A 22,775-nucleotide genomic window follows, 5' to 3' on the forward strand; every position below is an offset into this window, starting at 1 on the left:
CAAGTTTAGCTTCTACTTTTCCTGTTGCTGATACGTATGGTACAATCTGAAACAGGAGAGATATAGCTAATACGCATAGTCAAATCAGAAGTATCGGATATATAGCTGATACGTATAGTACAATCTGAACCAGAAGATATATAGCTAATACGTATGGTACAATATGAAATCTAAGATATAAAGCTTATACGCATGGTATAATCTGAAATATAAGATATAGAGCTGATACGAACAGTATTATCTGAATCGTACGGAACAATCTGAAGATATAAATAATACATAATTTGGTACATTCTAAAATGTAAGATATAAAGCTGAAATGTGTAACTTTAGTTTGTGCCATCCCACAAGACCTTATTTTATTCCAATTTTTTTAGATTGCACGTGTTCTGACCAACGCTAGGTTGGTTCTTCTGTTGTCCTCTTTGGTATCGTTCATCCTTGGCCGTACACCGCATCGGACATTGGTTATGGGTTTTAATAAAAAGATGCCTGCTGAATCTCTACATATGTCGACAGACTTGTGCAGTCTTGATGGATCAAGTCCGACCAAGATACAATTAAGCAAAATCTATTCTTGAGCGTCATTCAAAGATCTTTTACCACTTTTAAAATACTGAACTTTTAAAATATGAAATTTAATATTTTAAATTTTTTTCTAAATAAACAATAGCTGGGTGGGAAATACAGGAAAAACTTTGTGTAAACAGAATAATATCAGTAATTCAATCTATAAAGAAAAGTAAACATTTTCAATTCCATTGACCTTGAGGTACCGTCAAAATAATGTTTTCTTACATATTTCATATTTTGTCATTTGGTCATAAATACATTTTCAACAATCATTGAAGTAAATTCATCAATTTCGTTGTCAATCCAGTAAGTCATCCTGATAAGGGGTTAAAAGATTGAAAATGTGGTTTGTCACACCAGTTTACGATAATCAATGTAGATTCTGATTCGCATTTCATAAAAAAATCTATAGCAATTCAAAATGTTGCAAACTTGTATACAGTTTATTTTGTCTCAGATCGATGGAGATGGCGTTTGAAGGCTTTTAATTCTTCAACAATTCCTAACGGAGCCTCTGCTCCCTTTTTCAACTAATCTTTCCTAGAAAGACTATTGACAGGAGAGTAAGGAGAGGACTAGAAAAGAGAGAAAACAGGATATTGAGGAACGGTAAGAAGATAGCAAGGGTAAGAAGGGGTTAGAACTAAGAAATTTTGGGACACTTGGCAATGGAGTATAGAGGGAGAACATTAACCACAGGAAAGGAGAGGCAGGTAAGGGAAGTAGATGGAAGAAAGAAGGTATAGCGGGAAGTATGGAGAGTAGGATGAGGGAAGACAGAAAGAATTAAAGAGGAGACTGCAGAGAGGGAAGTATTGAAGTAAAACAGAAGAGACAGATTGTGGAAGTTGGTGAGAACAGTGATAATGGTAGAGAAGGAGAGGAGATAGTAGATAGAGAAGAAATGATATCCGACTGCGGTGGGTTTGTTATTAGGCTTAGGGAATTTCTCTTATTTATTGAGAGGTACTCATTGTTCCTCCATGCTATGCTTCGATTTATAGTAATCCGATGACTTATTTTGGGTCGCCATCATCCACTACTCATCTACTACAACGATTCGATATTGACCTTGACATGCGACTGAAATTGTATTAAAAAGAAATTCATAAGCAGCCCCAGTGGTCAAATAAAATTGCAGAGAATTGCCTCCCTTGAAATGAAACGTATATAAAACGTTACTATTTCAATTAAAGATTTTGCTATGCATTTCAACAAAATTTGATAACAATGCAGGAAAATCCTATAATTTGATTTGATTCGCAGATCGTCGTAATAAATTCTAATTTTGGCTAGTTATAAGAAATATCAGATCTCATAATGGGTTATTTTGACTCGCAAATTGAATTCGAACTAAATTGAGCACTGGCAGATAATCAAAAATCTATTATCAACTATTTAACTGGTCAAGCAAGACACACATCACCACACTACCGACTCGTTGAAACGTTTTGGATGTCTGATCGCAATAGGTCAATGACTGTGTATGAAAACAGACGAACTAAATAGTGAGCACGTCTATCCAAAGGTGAATAGGAACAGGGGTTCGTGATCGACGCTTTCTCATTCTGCAAGTGCATGTAATGCAATTCCATTTCGATCAAAGAATACAACAATAGATACACGCACTATTCCCAGTGTAATATGTTGAATGAATGAAATATAAGACAGAGTGTGCCTTTCTCAGTGCAAACATCTGGTGTTAGTTTCCATTACCAATACGCCTAGAAGCAAATAACCAAATTTATCCACCGGAATCTAAATACGCGTGTCATAGTAAACATAGATGAAGAGTTCGTGTTCGTGTGATGGCTTGTCATTATTTTTTTTAGGAGCGCAGCCATCTTGAAACGTCTTGCGATAGCTATGTCATATGTGGGTTAAGGTGGGAATAGACGATGTACGATGACACAGTGCGGGTATGGCTCGCTTCTGCTATTATCTACTGTATCGATAATCCCGCACCGGAAATCGTGCATCGTCTTTTCCCACCTTAACTCTTTTTGGAATAAGACATCATATTTTAATTTCCCAAAGAACAGTTATAAGTATCCCCGATAGACATAAAAAACGTAGAAACTAACTTGAAATTATCTCTTTAAAACCATACTAGATAATAATATGCCAGATATTTACATACAATTGCTATTTGGGACATATTTTGCTGATGTGTCAAAAATAGAATACAAAAAATTGGTTAAGTATGTCGTGCGTCTTTAAAAATAGTGTTTTACTATATTATGTATGTGTCATACTCTTTTAAAGGATGTTCCACCCATTCGGATTACACCAATTTATATAACTACTTGTTATGAAGATGGCTTTTCCTAATTTGTGGTTTCCTATCTTGTCAGGACATATTGTTAAATATAGACTGAACATCAGCTTCTATCCCAGCCCCTGATAGCTATTTTGAAAGTTGTCGGCTAGTGTAGAGACAGAAAAGCTAGGCCCTGTTTTGTGGCGATTTTCCGCACCTCCGATGGTGCGAGGGTTTAAAACCTATTTGTTTAAATCGGTCTACCAAATCCAGATATATATTTTTGTAGTCCAGTGACACCGTCATGATCCCACACAATTTCTGTTGCGTCTGCAGTTCCATCAAAGTTTTATTTTAACCAAAATGATCTCTCGTCGATAATTTAAAACTGCGTGCGCAGCCAAAAGTTCGAGGATCACAGCGACAAATGATACTTACAAAATGAACGTTACGGTGATGCCCAACACTAACATCGTAAAGGTAATTTAGTATTATGAGAGAAAAAACGCATCTTCGGAGGTGTGGAAAATCCCCGTAAAACAGGGCCTAGTTTTTCTGACACCACAGCCGATATCTGTCAAGATATCTATCTAGGCTTGAAAAGAGGAATGTTTCGGGCTATGTTAGATATTAATCACAGTTTCAGCAATACACAGTAGCATACATGATTGTAGACGGACTTCGTTTCTATTCATTTATACAGCAAATGTATAACCTCACACAAATGTTAGTGGGGTGTGGAATTGAAAATACCAAAAAACAAATACACACTGGCAAGATTTCTCGTGAAAACAAGTTGGTTCAAAATTAACGTTCTAAGGGCCGTTTATTAGCCGCAGGGTAACTTAAAGCGGGGTGTCATCACTCTGTGGCGGCTACAATGCAGGGGGAACCAAGGCTCCAAGAATACATTTTTTGTGGAAATATGAATTTTTCAGTGTAAAAATATTATAATATTGATTAGATTGCAGAATGAAGGTCCTATTTTTCCATGGGAACCCCTCTAGAATGGCTTCGAACAAAATGTTTGTAGTGTTCCTCGCCAATCCAAAGTTCTGAAGCTGCCACTGCACTCAAACAATGTTAAAATTGTACAATATATAAAAGTCGTCCAAAAATATCATGCAAATACTTCATGAATAACGGAAATTTGTAAAAAAAAATGTGTAATGTGTATAAGAGGTTTTCTAAAAAAAATTTGTATCGGTGACACTGAGCATCAATTTTCACCATTCCATGTTTTCAATCAGAACTACGTGGTTCCTGATATTCCACGATTTAGAAAATTAGAAATTTAGAAAACCTCTTTACAATCCCTTTAAGTCTCCGAAACTAAAGTGGTGACTTTACGACAGATTGTATAGGTTTTAAATTCGAACTTTAGACTTTTGAAATGTGCGATATTTGAGGAGACTTGAAATTGTTTCCTTTTTAAATATTATTTTACTACCAACAACTTGACCTAATTATTGAAGTGCTTCTAATTAAATATTTGACCTAGTAAATTTTTAACTTATTAGATCACATTTAGGCAATGATTTCAATGACAATTTTAATATAATTGCTGACTTAACCAAAATCAATTAATATGCGTTACCTATTATGCTCTACCTTTGAAGCAAGCTTATATAGCCAGGCCCGTAGCCAGACTTGGTTGTTCGGAGGGGCAAGTATTGTATCTGGAAGGGCAATAGTGTTTGTGGAATTGCTCGGTAGTCAGAATTGTTTTCTTTGCTGTAGTGCAATACGATATTCAATTTTGCCAAAAAAAGTTGCAAAAGATATGACTAGATCATTGTCATTTTAAACTTCTCATTTCATGTTTAAAAAGTCAGAATCAGTTAAACCGAGTGGTTACAAATTCTAGCTGTTGCTCACCTCGGAGTTTAAAATATACCATTGTCTTGGTTGTAAATGTACCAACTTGCCTTTATTTTATTATCAACTGAGCTACAAGACCAAGAGAAACGTTTTGATAGGGAGGTGGACAAACCCAATGATAAAAAGGATTAAACATTTGGCATGTTTGAAATGATGGATAAGATCGATAAGATCGGGATTTTTTACAATTGAGAAGCTGAAAACATTCTTGTAAATCTGTGTGAATTTGGTCCAATATGAAATACTGCCAGGACATAATCTGTATCAGACATCCAAGTCAATCAAGGAGAGTTTTCCATATATTTTCTCGATTACGTTGCCTTCAGAATGAGGATCAGCACATTAGACTACAGACTAATGTACTAAAATAAAATACAATGGAGTAGTACGTCCCGACTATCTGCACTTTTCTTAGTTAATGGTTTTGGGATTATTCTATTATTGTACAAATAAGCATACATAATCATAGTACTGTTGGCTGTATTTAAGAGATAAAGAAAGCATGATAAGATATAATATTAATAAAGAATAACAGGTTGTATACATTATAAATATATAGTATCTAATAACAACGTGGCTACCAGAGCCGAGTATTGTGATGCCAATAAATGAGATGTTTCCGGTGTTTCTCTCTGTTTCACGGAAGCTCGATTGGCCAGTTGTTCTCTATGGGTGGCGGTAAGAGATATCGCATTTCGGACATGGTCATTGAGACTGACCAAAGTGACTTACTGGTTAAATATTAATGAGGTCAACATGTTTCGGCCACATTCTGGACTTTGAATACGCAGTTTATCACAATATTAAAAATAGTTCACTAATTCCCACCTGACCAATGCAGAATCTCGTATATTTATTCGGAACGCTAATAACGTTTTCTTAAAGGCTTCTCGAAAAAAATCATATTATGAAAATAAAGACAAAGCACTAATATGTATACAACTAGCGTACATGAAATCAAATTGTTAAATTTTGCATTACGAATGAATATATATGATGTGAAATGGAAATTGAACAGCTTGTCGGTTCTTCTTTCCGCATTTCATTTAAATTCAAAGTGATGATTATGGTATGCCTTTGAGTAATTGACTAATCTTTTTGGGGTCGACGTGTTAAACAGTGAGCAGTCTGTGATAAAAAAAAACCCCCATAAAACCCAAATTTATCTTTAGCACATGGGTTTCGCAATAATGGATACACACGCAAATATCAAAGACCAGATTCTGATACAGTCAGCTGTAAAGGACAGCAGAATCGACGACTTCTTCTGTGCAATATGGGATTTACAAAATCATGATACCCTCTATAGCACATATTCACAATGTCGAGCTATAACAAACTTAATACAGCCAGAAAATCAGAGGCCTCGACAGAAAGTCTGTGAGCACAAAGCCATAATGTCTGGCTCTGGAGTCTGATTGACTGTATTCGTCGGTGTAAAATCCAATCAAATCGTTGCATTCTGTTATACAAGAAAGGTAACTATTGTAGTCAAGATATAAGTACGAAGTTCGTAATAGCTTGACATTGTGAAGATTAATACCCCCTATAGTATTACCGACACATGTATATAATTTACGTACAGTATGGCAAAATTCAGAGATTTCTGTGGACGATTTTTTGCAATGGAAAAATCCTAGACCTCTCATAAACATATGTAAATGAACTTTATAATACCTTTAAGTATACATCTATTCAAACATGACCTATGTCAAGATACATGTAAAATATGTTATGAATTAACTCGAGCTACTTTTAGAAACCATACTAAATATTATGTAATATGACTTTAAGAAAGTGACAAAAATACGACTGTAAATGTAAACCATAAGTTAGTAGTGTATAGCACTATTTTAAAGTGGTTCTTATGGTTCAAGTTACAATATTCCAAGCTTGTTTGTGGCATTTTCTAATCTACTTAGAGAATATTTGTCAATTTCAGCTATTCTTATAACTTGTAGATATTAATCCCGGAGCTTGGTGCTTGTAATTATGCGAAGCTTGCCGAGCGTCACTCACCATCCATGAAGAACAAGTGAAATATAAGCCATAAAAAAGGTCAGGGAACGAGGAATTGGATTCTATATTTTGATCGAAATGAACAAATTGTTTTTTTTGCGCTTGTGTGATAATCATAATTATTCCATTCATATAGGATGGTACAGTTGATTTTCTTTTGTGAAGAAAATAAATACTGATTCTGTGATATCTGAACATTAAACATGCAAACTAGTGCATCTAGAAGAATTTGACAGGTTTTTCTCTGGGACGTAACTTAGCTCAACAAGAAGTTTTTGATTATATAAGGCCTATTACTACAGACGTCGGTTGTAACAAATGAAAGACACGTGTGACAAGGTTGTAGATTCTGGAAATGGTGGACGATCATACCACAAGCCACCTGTCCTATTAAATTGGGAGAAAAAAACGTGGACGAGGTGACTCAGCTTGCTCGCTAACGCAGGATCCGTTTGGACTTTCTGGGGGTAATGACGCGTTTTGTAATTTAGCATAACAGTTTTTGAAAATCATAAATTAAATCGTTCAATGCAATCAGGCTATATTTTCAAACATTGAAAAAGATTGCAGGGAAACCTAAGAGAAAATCACGAAAATTGATTTATTTAGGATTAATAGGGGGGAGGGGGGCAATGCAAACGATCGGGGATAATTGAAAGAAAAAAGTTGAAAACCCATGTTGTAGATGGAGACCATACCTTTGGAAGTGTCTAGCCGGATTCTCTTGTGATGTGACATAGGTATAAGCATCGTTAGCTTATCACTTTCCAATCTTCAACAGCCATGGATCGTACATATGATCCTCCGTTTATTGTCGCATTATTGTCGCCCTATTAACACATGTCCCTACAATGTGTTACGCCAGAATGTATCATGAAAACTTCACTTAAAACTGATTTGTATATAAGACATGCCTCCAGTAGTTGACTTTCTTCTTAACATTTGTTTACGTAACCGCTGCATTTTTTGCACTTCCGGTTTACTCAAACAGCAAAAAAGAAGTTCTTTGATTTAGAATATAAATCGAAACATCTTGAGACATATTAAATTTAAAGTGTTTTGTATCCTATTGTTTGGTGCAGAAGACACTCACGAGGTACAGGAGGAATAGCGATAACTATTCTGCCGAGTACCTACTGTCCACTGTTCTTAGTGATTCGATGATTGACCCAGATAAGAGGTCCTTCCTCATCCTAAAATAGCTTTAAGATACATTGCTATGCTATGAGAGGTTGAAACACCTATCACCAGCAAAGGTTAATATTCTTTCTTTAGGTTTCTAGTCAGATTAGTTTGAATAACAAAAACAATCAATTCATACAAAACTCAGATCACAAAACAATCATAAATTCATCTGCACGGGAAAGCAGCAATTCATAAAACATTGATTACGTTATATCTGGAAACAAGACTTCTTGTAAATCATTCAAAATGATGGACAATGCAGGTGTTATTTCGCCGGACATCCATTTGTTTTTGCATTTATCACATTGGAAAGAAAGCTGTAAAAGCAGTTGTAAAACCACAGGAGTATGATATAAACTTGATGGACATATAAACCTCAGGCTTTTTCGGAACTCTTGCCAACCTGCAAATCGGGTATAATACAGTGGTGTTACTTTTCAGTCATTATTTGGATAATTACAACTTAAAATATCGTTTAATTTGTACTCAATAACTGACCTCTGTCTTTAAACATGCGATATATTGCATAGTACTATATCTGGAGCAAATTGTCGGAGAAAAGGCGAACATAAATAGAAATTGAGAGTTTTACACGTACTCACCTGCACGAAGACTACGATAGTCCATAAAAACCACATGTTTCAGAATTATGGACACATTTATATAGACATAAAAAAAATCCGAAAGCACTAAAACAGTATATTTCGAAATCAAAGAAATTAATCCATTCTGTGACTGACTTATATGAATGACTGATATTAACTTGTACGTTTCTAGAGTGGTCAGGGTATAACAGAAGTTGAGACACACCCCTTAATAGTACGAGTTCCTATATAGTGTCTGTAATGCACATTTGGGTAAACTTATCTTTCCTTCATATGGTTACGTATTAAGTATAATGGTAGTTGGAAGGGTGTGTATATGGTTTGTTCTAATGTTCACATCCCCGGAAATATACCGCGAGCGACAATATTCTAACTTTAAAGGGACGCTACTTATAAATTCTTTCAAAACAACGTTAAAAGTTAAAGCATTTTCCTTACATCAGTTATATTTGATTTGGATTTTATTGGTTTTGCTAAATATGTTATATATACCGTATAATAAAATTGAAAGAAAAATACCAATAGTACAACTCTAATAAGGCTGAAAATCAGTGACGACGCCACAGGAGGGATATTGTCCCCACAAGAAACAAATTTTAAAACGTTTTTGTCCCAAAATATGTGTCAGACTGCAACAAATCTATCAAATTTTTGGGGAAAATTTTCTCGGGTGACCCTCTCAGACGCTCCGTGAGAGCTTTACAACTATTCAGCATTTTCAATTCAGTCTCCACAGTTGTCCCCCGCCACCCCCCGCCCTCCTCATTGAGGTAGTCTGCCCTTCTATTTGTACCCTCAGTTTTTGGGAGACTGGTGAAAATAACACCGAAGAACGTGGTTCACAATCATTTTGAATTAACATGTTATGAATTTTGGTGGTTGATGTAATGCGGCGAATGATCAATTTTCTTTTTGGATTTATACGATTGACGTATCACTTTTTACTTTATTCTACTTGTACAGTAAAGGCTTAAAAATCATCAACACATGTTCACCAATATTTACATCAATAAACGGAAGTTTGGAACTGTTTAGATGAGCAGAGATGTACCGTTAAACCACACCCTTCGACTCAACAACTGTTCTCAGCTTACAACACAATAATGCCTGACCAAAATGTTTGATTTTGGCGTTGTATGATTATTCGAAAAGTTTCAATCATTGTTGGCAGTCATTTGCGGTTCTGTAACTGAGAAATTCATTCATTGGCTTTGAACTATTTTATGAATATGTGGGTTTGGCTGATAACGATCCCACACCAATAGACTCTGCTGGTGGACTTTCCCCGAGGTCATTCTTTAAAGAGCAAAAAAAGTGTATGTATCGGGGGACAAGGATAGCATCAATTTGCACCATTTAAATTTTCGATTAGACGTCTGTGGTTCCTTCAATTCCACTAAAACTATATCGTTACTAATCACGAAAGGCCTTGGTGTGGTCATCAAACACTTAGTTTTAGTGAAATTGCAGGAATCCCAGACATTTAATCGAAAATCGGAATGTTGATGCTATCAGTTTCCCTTATACACATATTTTATTTTTAGAAAATTTCGTTATTATTATCCCTTAAACTATGTATGTTTAAGCTCAACGTCCAATAAGTTATTGCATATGAGTTTCACTGATTACTGTGGTGGATGTCGCTAGCGAGACAGGAGGATATGGATACTCTTCAGACACACATCATACCACTCTGCGACTTGGTTTGGCAACCTCAATTCCTAACATTCCCACGCTACAAAGCTTTTAGCTCACTCGAGTGCAGCTAATTGAAACATCTCCGTGATTTTGTCGATTTGAAAAGTTCCGTTTGTGCTTAAACCATATCCTAATGGTAAATGACCTATTGATATTATAGTTGACCTTATTACTGTCCGTTTTATCTTGGCTAAATCTTTCATTCATTCATAATATGGGAGGGGAAATATTGCTTTCTTTGTCACATCTGGTACATATTTACACACATAAAATAATATCTTGATATGATAATATATACTATATAGCAGACTCGACCCGAGGAAAATGAACGAATAAACAGATGAATGATTGAACGAAAGAAAAGAGATAGACTGTGATAAATAGAAAAGACATATACAGAAATAATGAGTAAAATTCATAGTTTGAAGTATTTTTAAAGGAATTATGCGATTTTCGTACATTTCTAGTACTTCTGAAGACTATTTACATATATTCGATATTTAAACCAACCCCCCAAAATAGCGGAACTATCCCTTTAAGACATTCTGTGTAAAAGGGGATTTTACTTTTAAGTGATCTTGAGATGAGCTAAATCTCGAACCTACGGTGGCTCACATACTTATTTCTTTTTTTGAATGAAAAACTTTAATTTTCACTAAGGTGATAATTACAGAATTTTGAATTAAAAAATTTAATTTTTTACTTGGTGATAGTTATTTTTCAAACGACAAAAAAGGTTTTTAATTCAAAATTACAGGAATAATCACCTAATTTTCACCTTGGTGGAAATAAAAGCTTTTGATTCAAAATAAAAATGACATATGTAATTTTGAATATTAGCAGTTGCTGTGTGATGGCATCAGTTGCTCACGTTTAACTTTCTATGTAAAAAAAAAAGTGGATGCTGTGACCTTCTCTATCAGTGGTCGAAATCTGCATTCATGCAACTATGCTGTTGCTATTATTGTATTAATTTTATAATATTTCACATCATCCATCCTTAAACCCTTGGAACAAACGTATTCCATTTGTTCTCATCCCTGTTAATGTCCACAAAAACGTGAACTTTTCGCTTATGTCTCTCGCTTATCGTATCATTAACAACAACGTTTTTAAGACGTGAATTTCTTTCAATCAATGCCAAGATGACGGCAACTCCAACCCGTTCCTTCCGGTGAATCTTAAGGTGGAATGGCGCACCAGTTTAACAATAACGTTGCTCGGGGAGTATCTGTACTGTAATACGAGTTTGTAGTTTGGTCGTTTAATACATTAAAAAGTGAATGGTGTTTAATATTGTTAAAATCATAGAGTATGGTCACCACATGTTATTACATCTGCGATTTAGACAATAACTTCGTTCATTTATTTATTATCAGAAATGTAGAAAAATATTACTTAACACACTAAGGAAGCAGTAGGCGCCATCTTCGCGTGAGTGGGGGTACAAATAGGGGTCAGAATGACTTAAGGAGGGAGGGCCGAGTTTCACCGCCATGTCATTCGACCCGACCAGATCTAACGAAGAATCAACACCGAAACCAATAACATAGAATCATACCATTTGAACCAATCCAACTAAAACTACTATATACGACTACCAACAACTATACCTAGTTTGCGATATCAGCATCCGCTGAAAGCGAACGTTAACTTGTCATCTACCTACCTACCTACTTAAGGAAGGGGGGGTGGGGGGGGGAGGGGGTCGTTGAAGATGAGATTCAAACAACTCCGTCGATCTATATCCATTTAATTTTCGTTTTATTTACATATATAAGATAACATTACATCTATCATTTTTCTAATGAAATTCGTACCCGGGTGAATGTCTTTGTTTTTGACCGCTACAGACATATCATAATAATTCAAGCAGAAAACACGATCTGAGAATTCAGTGAGCTCGTCAATTAAGATAGTTATAAGATGAGGAATCAAAGCGTCGTGAACGGTCGGTACCCAACCAACACATCGAAATGTGCTAGGTCCTTTAATCAAAATTGTTAAATCTTTATTTCGACCCAAAGTCTTTTTTAGAGCTTTTTTGAGTTGAATAATTTTATGTCTGAATATATTATAATGCTGGCGTGTAAAATGTGTCCCAAAATGTAATAAAAATATAGTTCGCCCAGTTGAAGGGATTTCGTTTAATACTGTCTCTATTGATTTTGTAGCAGGAGCAACTTTGCGTTTTTTGTTTAGAAAACACGAAAAAGGCATGTTATGAGGGGCGAATTTTAGCGTAAAACCCAAATCTTTATTCTCACATACCATCTCTTCGTACCATTTCCCACCTTGCTAATTCATACTTTTAATACAACCAGAAATCAGAATAAAAATGTTCATCCAATGTAGAACTGTAGAATCACCATGTAAAATAAGTGTTGTATTTTGAACGCAATGAACAATATTCGGCCGAGAGGAGCCTGATTGACACTTTGTTGAATAGTAAATACCATTAAGAAAATATCCGCTAGGTTGGTCTGTTTTCCATGTTTCCGATGGGTGGACTTGGGTGCAGTGTGGCAAATCATCTCGATTATACTCTCCACCTGAAATTATTTGAATATTTGATTTTTCTCAGATTCGTAATCTTGCAAGGGCATACAATTTCTAAAGTTCTTGCAAATTCAAAAGCCAAGATAGGTAGATGGGTTTCGTCCCCATTCATTTAAAGTGTTTGTTCAGTTATTGGAGCTTATTCGAAATTGAACATTTAGATATGCTCGACGTTACCAAGCAAATGACGAGATGTTAAGAACAAATAAGGTGAGCATTCCAAAAACATAGTACTATAGTTATTTTATCTTTAATTGGTTGACAATCTGCAATATACATAATTGTATCCATTGCAGTCACCTAATAGTACATTAATAATAAGAAGAATATAATTTTCTCCTTTGGTGTGCTGCCTATATAGCTTTCGGCGGGAAATACTGTTCACGTAATTATTGGTCGTTTCCGTCAATATCAGAAATGAAAAATAATATGATGAGTTCGAAAGCGAAAAAAATTATAACAAATTTAGGTAAAATATATTTTTTACTCAATAAAAGTAAGAGCAACGCTAACAGATGTGTAGTATAATTCTATGTGATAACGATCATTAATAGTGTTAGGCCTATGTAAATATATGCATACATTTTACTTGATCTCAATTTCTATGTACCAGTATTGTACACAGGATAATGCAACAACACCTATAAACGTCACACAGAGAACTCTTCTCGACTGGAAAAGAATTGAAAGAAAACTTTTATTTTGAATGTGTAAGAATTTATTCCTAGTACAATTCTAGTGTCAATCGTATGGAGGGGGATCGTTGCCAGAAGTATTCACAAAGTCAAACTTGAAATTAAGTTTGAAAAGTAAACTATGAATATCTCTAGTTTGTAATTAGTATATTTATTAATTTGTTAATTTTAGAAAGATGTATTATGTAATTGTGTAAAGTGGAAATATGACTTTGTAACATCGACGCCTTGTTTTCAAGTTTGACTGCCATTTTGGGGGGTTGATTTGAGTCCTGAATATAAGTAAATAGTCTTTAGAAGTACTAGAAATGTACGAAAATACGTTCTAACCACGTTTGTAGGTTATGATATTTTTTGTCTTTGTCGTTATAGTATATCCAGGAGTATTAATTGCCTTGTTGTTTTTACCATCATGAATATCATTGTAAATTTGTAAATTTAGATCGTCGTCGTTTTTCGTCACTTTTTGGCACGCATGCAGGTGAAGGCTACACGAAACTCTATTAATAAATTTACAGAAATATGCAAAATTTGATGTTTTACTACAGAACATCTATGGGCAAAGCTGGAAGCTTTTTGTCATAATAATGACTTTGATTTTGGTACGCTGTGCAGAAGAATACATTCTTTTCACTTTCCAAAATAAATATTCCAAAGGTCGGATTTTCTGTCGGCTTCAATTCTATACCGAACATCTTTCTTAATTCTGTATCGTTCATATTAATCAAAATTATGTAATGGCACGCTGCTTTCATTTTGTTACGTTCGCGAACATAGCGTCATAGTGAGTTTGATTAGCTGAGATTTCCTAGAAAGATTCAAGGGAAATATTTATCTATGAGTACGTAATTCTCCTCATTTGTATTACCACAGCCCCGAGGAAGAATGACGAGTTGGGGTGTGGTTTGGACACGTTGCTATGATGGGTGTGGCGCCTGATACCACTTTTCATTATAAAATACTTCCTCATTTATGATTGATGTACTGCCTCATGTGAAAAGTTCATTAGTTGCTTGTAATGTTTCGCCAACATGTTTCTTGGGTTTCGTTTTGAGGTTCGGATCGTTGGTACTTGACTATACGATGAATTAATTGACGCATTCAGGCAAGGGCCTCGAGAATAATCACGTTACACCGGCTTGGTCGCCGGCAAACGTAAAATTATAATCTTTACATTAGTCGCTATCAACCTGCGACGTATGCGATCATATTTCGTTCCCTAGGTGCGTTTCTAACAAAATCTATGGGCTTGGGTCACTTTTATTTTTATTGCGTTTATGGAGATATTATGACGCCTGTCTAGGAGATTCTTGATTCCATGGCGATTTCAACGGCGACAAAGGTGCCGAAACACTGAACTGAGCGATATTCTGATTCTATGTTCTTATTAAAGAATTAATTTATCTTAGCTACTATATGTATTAGAAGTTAGAAGTTATTTTTCGCGTTTGGCATATATGTCTAACATGTGTAGACCTATAAATGGTTTATTTCTATCGGATTGTATAAAGGCACAGTTGTCTACGGGGCTCCAAAACGATTTCTACCCTTCCAGCCAATTTGGAGCCTCCACTCCACCGCTGCAAATAGGTCTACTTAATATAAAAAATCAAATAAACTTACGTTCATCTTAAATATTCTCGGAGATCGAAAAAATAAAGAGTCTTTGTTTTTATACTATCATTAATGGTTATACCCCCAGTATATAAACGTCACATACATAACTTTTCTCGGCTAAATGTATAACTGAAAGAAAACTGTTATTTTATATTATTGCATATTCTTATTGAAAACAAGGCGCCGACGTTACAAGTCATATTTCCACTTTACACAATTACAAAATACATCTTTCTAAAATTAACAAGTCAATCTACAAGTTACTTTTCAAACTTAATTTCAGAAAAATATAAAAGTCACCATTCAAACTTTCTTTTTCGAAAATGAATCTTGCATCATTGACATAATCAACTATGTACTTGCTATTACAATAGATTTTAAAATGAATGGTCAACGGTCTATCTGCCATGTGTATCATATCCGTAATGTGTGATAAGTCAGATTCTGATAACCGTTTAAGAATCGTATCCGATTCATCACTTTTGAGACGTATTATTTGATAAAGGCCGTGATGGTCGAAACGTTTGGAAATTTGTGTTAGAGTTTTTATTATACAATCAATCATTTATGTATGTAAATTCACGGAAACTAACTGAAATATAACAATTTATACCTTGTCTTTTTTCACTGGCCGACAAATTTCTATATTTATATATATATATATATATTTATGCTTTTATAACAATTATAATCATTGCAAAAATTTAGTGTGTTCTGCCTTCAAAATTCACTTCGGCCAGTGAAAAAAAGACGAGGAGTAAATTGTTATATTTCCGTTAGTTTCCGTAAATTTGTATTGAGAAAACTAATGAAACTAATGTAAATGAGGTAGGTCACTATACCTTATATGGTAGACCTTACAACTGTCAAGAATACAGTGGTCGAACTTACATCTTTCGAAAAAGAAAGTTTGAATGTTGACTTTAAGATTGTTGTGAAATAAAGTTTGAAAAGTAAACCAAATTTATTTAATAATTCAATTTATTTTTTTATATTCCATAGGCAGATATGATACTGAATAATACACCTGTATTTTGTCCAAATCCGCCAAGAATCGAGTTTGTAAGTGTTAACGAGATATAAAATATGTTGATCGATATTTCTATGCTTAAATAATTTTGAATTAAAGGTTAATGTTTTTCAGACAGAATAGAATTAAATTAGGCATAAGGGCCATTTTCTCAGCAAAACATCAGCTTACAAATGAATACATATTCAAAAAGGCATGTAGGTATCAGGGTGGCCGTTCCCCAGCTTTTCAGTTTGGAATACCATCCCTGTAATACAGGGGTTTTCAACCTTATTCTTTCTAATAACCCTTTCAGAATCTTTGAGCGATTGGATAAGAAAGGACCACACCAAGGGTTCATTTAACAGATGTTTATTAACATATCTTAAAACCCTGAAAGTACAATAATAGTAAGATTACAAGCAGGTAACATATATTCAATTAAAATAGAATAATTAATTACTCTTAACTTAAATATTAATCAATACATACAACACTAAACCATAATCATATGAAGAATATGAAAATAACTAAACTATGCATAAGTCTGCTGACAACAAATAAAGTAAACTTAATCAATTGTAAACAATATAATAAACCTACCCTATAAAGGGGTTTAAACTAAACTTAATCTAAGGGTGAGGTGAAACACCTTGCTAGTAGGGATCTGGAAATGAAAGGATATAAAAGATATTGTAGTGTAAGATATATTAAAATGAAGAGCTATGCGGGGGTAAATGTAGGTGAAAGTAGTTAATATATTGAGATAACTATAGACTTTAAACTTATGCAATAGGAAAAACCAAGATGGCTGACCCTAGGTAACTATGGTAAACAAAAGACAAGAATTTTAAAACTATAAAATACAACATACCTTAAACAAGAGAATCCGAATATGCAGAATATATTGAAAGAATATATATGACTAAACACTAAATCCACAAATACCTTATAGGCCTAATATTGAAGGAGATTCAATATATAATATTCCACTTCCTTACTGTTTAAAAACTAGAACCTGAATGACAACCAAGGTTGTCAGGCCAAAAACACTAATTAATATTGTTCAGGTTAAAATTAGAAACTCTGAGGTGATGAAAGCTCAGAGACAGAGAAGGATATAAGAAAGAAACAGAAGCAGTGAAGTGTGACTTTAACTGATTGTTAGATTAATACAGTGACAGAAAATAACTTTATAACCATTAGATACATTTAATTTCAACCTTCAACACTAATACAAGTGGTATCTAGAAAATCTATACTGAAGTTGGCAGTTAGATCGATTGGCAATCTAATTTATTGAATATGTCAACATGAATAACTGTGAGGATATATTAATATAAATATTAAAATAGTTTTGGCGTTTAAAAATTAACGGCTGGAATTTTTTTAGTTAAAACTTTCAGTTACGTTTATGGGCACATTTCTCAAGATTTTGGTGTTTACTTATCAAATATTTAAGCAATAAAAATTTCAGCCCCTTTCAGTATTAATATTTGTTATTATTGTGTATATTGTTATTACATGATGTTTTTATAAACCTCTGGTGACGTCACCCCGAGGTAATTATCTCGCCTACTATTGACTCTGGTCTCCCTTATCAAACAGGGAGTCCGGAGTCAATAATCAATGGTCCTGGGCTGACTTGACCATGTTTGTAGATACTAGTTGCACCCTTTTGCCAGAAAACTTTTTTTACCCGAGAATGTTTTGGATTTATAAACAATAGAGTTTACTCCAGTGGACACTATAAGGTGCAAGTTGTGCTCCAGTTGTGCGTTTCGTCTTGTTTATCAGATTTGGTAATATTATACTTAACCCGCTGTGTATATCATCACTTCGACCAAAATCCTAATAAGTCAGTTTTCCCTCCAGTGTGAGATTTTTTCGGTTTTGTTAATAAGGTACTACCCACATACTTTAAAGATGGATATAGAACCTTGAATGCCGGTGATATACCCTGACAAGTCATATTATATTTTCTATGGCGTAAGTTAGTGTTTCTGAGATCCAATTGAACGAGATGCGACTTCATTTAGCCAACTTACATTTTTTTTTTCTGAAGAGCCAAATGATAAGTGTAGCTCACTGGTTGATGAGCTTTTGAGGGCACGAGTTGCTCCCCTTCTTTTATCATTATTTATTGTTTTCCCTTGGGTATTTATGACATTTAAAAACTTGGTTTTCCATTTCATTGAATTAAAATTGATTTATATTAATCAAAAATATCCTCAAATACAAATCTAGTTCAACATATCTTTAGGCCTAAATGCAAATCATTGTTCTGACATGTATTCAAAGACATCTTTCGTAACTGAACCTTTGTTGGTTGAGTTTTATGCTCGATATGTTGAGCTAGATATGTATTTTAATGATAAATTTGGCAAGAATTTGATCAATTTAAAAATTAATAAGTACAAAATTTGATATAAATGCTAATTTTCAACGAAAAATTAAAAGATACTAATTCAATTAAGAATTAAGAATAAAGAAATGGAAAAAAATTGAATAAAAAGCCAAATCGCCTTCCATATTTAACACTAAAACATTGATCCAGGAAGACTAATACAATTGTGCTGGAACATAATTCTTTATTTTATTGTTATTCAGTCAAACATTCTTGTTTCTTTATCATTTTGTTACGTACATGTAGTTTATTGAGTACGTTGTGTCAACCGTTTACGTAACGACGATTACATCACGTTTTCCATTGTTTCCGCTTTCTTATGAAAATTCAATCAATGTAGCTCAACGTTTTGGACTCGGGATTTCCCGTGGCAAATCACGATGTACGTATATGCACCTTAATATTAAGTTAAAATACCGGTAACCTTTTAAAACAGAGTTCCTTGGGGAGAAGTTATTGTATGATTTAATATTGCTGATAGGCTCCGCCCACAAGTCACAAAAAGATAATGCAGTCGAGATAAAACACGTTCGCTAATGCAATGTAGAAGATACTAAGACGAAGATGTAATGTAACTAGTGCAATGTAAAAGACGCAAAGACACTTATGCTTTGTTCAATGTACAATGTCAAAAGTGAAAGGACATTGCACGTATCATTTTAGGTATTGTGTCGGTGGTTTTATGTAATTTAACATTAGCATTATGAATTAGACGTATTATGACATAAGTAAAAGAGGTATTTTGTCTTTGAACATTGCACAGATGTATCGTGTCGTTTGTATTAGACATAAGTACATAGCATCTAATTCCGAATACGATTGACCTCCATACAGAATGACAAATGTAATTAACTTTCAATTTTAGGAATGAATATGCCCACATATGTCCAATAATTGACAGATTTTATCTTTTTGAAAATTTTGCTTAACGGCAAATGAACACTTTAATAGTCAAGTGAGTATCACATTATTTTTTTTTTAACTTTTTTGTTGTGTATTTTAGGCGAGCAATGTTGTTAATTCAAATATGATTAGATTACAATTTCGTTTTCTCCTGATAAATTTCGTCTCCATGGTACTCTTACAAGACTTCTACTGCAGTGCCGTTCCAATGACATTAAGTTTACCAAATCGAACCCGTGCCACGTAGAACCCGTTTCTTGGTAATAATGACGAATTGTGGGATAGAGAAGCAAAATTTGATTGGTTAAACATAACATAACACGCCAGGCAATATATCTTTTAAATGAGGACACTTAAAAAAAATAATTACCAACAATTTAATGAAATTTATCGTTCGGTTTTCGATATCCATGACATTGTATCACCACATTTGATTATTCAAAATTCAAAGACATCAGTGGCTAACGAAGTCTATATAGAATAGGTAAGAAAGCCGTTTTCATATCGACATCACTCTGAATTCGCCGGGAAATTGTTCAGGATTCTAGGGGAGACATAAAAGATGGAAAGACTTTGACTTTACCAATATTAACCGTGTTTAGGCTCCGATTCAGAAAGAAGCTCATCGAAAGGGGTGACATTTATCATCATGACGGATGTACAACAAAGGTAGCCCAAGGAAACATACTCTCAAAATTTCGAATCAAGAAATCAGTACGTTCTACATTGCTACACCTTCTTTACGCAACGCAATACAGTGTATAATAGATGATGCTGTGCAAGGTAAGCTTTAATGGTTCTTTAAATAGCCGAAGAACCTTGTAATGGATTGCAGTGTTCATTTTTATTGCGTTTCTTGTCATTCAGAAAATGGAAGAAGAAATATTTTTTCAGAAGTTGTGGGGCGAATTAAAAGAGATCTTGAAGCTTATGGTATTAACCGCTCCGACCCAGCTGTTTATTACCCTCCCGAGTGTGATGTGCTACATGCTAGCCGGACATGTCAGTAACGACGATTTTGACGCTGTAGGATTAGGACAGTCTTTTCTCAATGCTGTGGCATTTTCAGCATCAAATGGAATGGCGATGGCGTGTGAAATATTCTTATCACAAGCTAATGGCAGTTCCAAACGATCTGCGCTTGGCCTTGTAGTTCAACGCTGTCTTGTCATATCTCTCCTTCTGTTTCTTTTGGTTGCTTCCATGGTGATTCATTTTCCTGCTGCACTTGTACTGCTTGGTAAGAGTGAACAATTTGTCTTTAGAATCTTTCAAACGCGAATAATTCTGGACACACATGGCGTTGCATAAAACTTTAACCAGTGATTGTTGTTCCATAAAGCTGTGTCTATATATAATTCTAAAGACGAGTTGTCTTTTTTTTTTTTAGATACTGCCATATATAGGAAAAACATAAGAAGGAAAAGAAGTTCCTAAATATTTTTTGCCATTTTCGTGGGTCAATGGTATCCTGGTTTCAAAAAACGGAAATTTTCAGCTTAGCTAATTTGTTATAAGATTCACAGATTACCTTCGAAATTTTAGCCTTCTTTGCCATTTGCATCCATAATTTTCCATGTTTGAAAGTAAAAAAATGACTCAACTTTTGGCAAGTTTGCTTTTGAAGATTGGTTTATGACGTCGCGTGTATAGAATAAACTCAACCATCCTGCCTCACTTCGTTTATGCACAGCTGTGTAGCGTTGTTTCTCAACTTGCGGTATAGTAATTTGCAGGGTTGGACGTTGACTAGTTGTTTATACTATCAGGACTGGTATCCACTATATCATAGGCTACGTGAATCTGCCTATACGACTGACTGACTTCAGGCGATGGTTGTTCTCTTTTCTCCAACACGAATAATTTAGAGGCAGATTCACATATACACAAATTCCACTTTATTTTCATCAATCAAGGTGTATGGGCTAATACACTTACTCGAGTGAATCTCACTCGAAAAATAGTAGCTGTAGCAGCCCATACACCTCGAAAACCATGTATATAACTGACTTATACAACATACATTTTCGAGAATTAAATACTGATGATAATTTAATAAATTTGAAAGAAGATAGCTTGCCAGGCAAGGTAATATACGCCCACTGGCAGCTTTGATTTTGAATAAAAATATTTAGCAGTACAGTAACAATCACCAGTATGAAATATTCAACCTTCAGTCATACAATTCTTTTGAACTCTTTAGGGCGATACTGAATAATATTGATCAATTTTTAGCTCGTGAAAACTCTAGAAGGCAAATATTCAATCTTCAGCGCGGGGCTGAATAATGAAACCAAGTTTTGTCAAAATCCAGTAAGAATCATGCCTTTTAGTGTTTAAGAGCTGAATTTGAAAGCGTTTTCCAGAACAAGGGCAATAACTCATACTAAACATTTTTCAATTCTTCTGATTTTCAATAGGGTTCATCCGTTCAACAATTATGCCTTCTAGATTGATTACCTCCTGAAAATTGAACGCGTTTCCAATAGCAAGGGCAATAACTCATACTAATTATTTTATGATTTTTCTGATTTTCAATAAGGTTTATCCTTGGGTGATAACAAACACTCATGCCAAGTTTCGTCAAAATCCGTCAAGAATTGTCCCTTCTAGAGTTAAGCTAAAAATTGAACGCGTTTTCAAGAACAAGGGCAATAACTCATACTAAATATTTTTCGATTCTTCTGATTTTCAGTAGGGTTTATCCTTGGGTAATTACAACCACTCATACCAAGTTTCGTCAAAATCCGTCAAGAATTGTGTCTTGTAGAATGTTTACGAGCAATTGTGGACGGACGGGCGGACGGACCGACGGACGGACGGACATGGGTGACGGCAATATACGCCCCCCATTTCATGTGGGCGTATAAAAATAATGTGAAAGTTTGTGAAATCTTCTCGTTAGGGCCCCATACAACTAGAACGAATAATTATCAATTGATATGTATTAACGCTGAATTTCATGACCTGAAAGGCACGTGCAGATTTCTATCGATGTTTTGATTGGCTACTAATAATGGGCGAACCAGTGAGTTCACAGGATATTCCATAAACAGCTCTCAACACCATATAATTCACAAAAGAGTAGGTGTATCGGATAATAACCTACTCTAATAATCAAAGGGTCGAGAAAAAGTATGGGTATAAGATTAAGGTTAAGTTACTAAATTCCCTTAAATTGCATTTTTATAAATGAGGGATGAGTGTAAAATATTTTAATGGATTACGTTTTATTCTTTAGTAAAAACATTTGTTGAGTTTTTATTAGTCAAGTCATAAGATTTATAAAAAAACAATCTTGAAATTGGGTTTCCTTATTTTTTGGTGTCAAATTAAGCAAACTATTTATTAATTGGTGTTTCTA

Source organism: Lottia gigantea (genome assembly GCF_000327385.1).
Source record: "Lottia gigantea unplaced genomic scaffold LOTGIsca_25, whole genome shotgun sequence".
In the NCBI taxonomy this organism is placed as follows: Eukaryota; Metazoa; Mollusca; class Gastropoda; family Lottiidae; genus Lottia; species Lottia gigantea.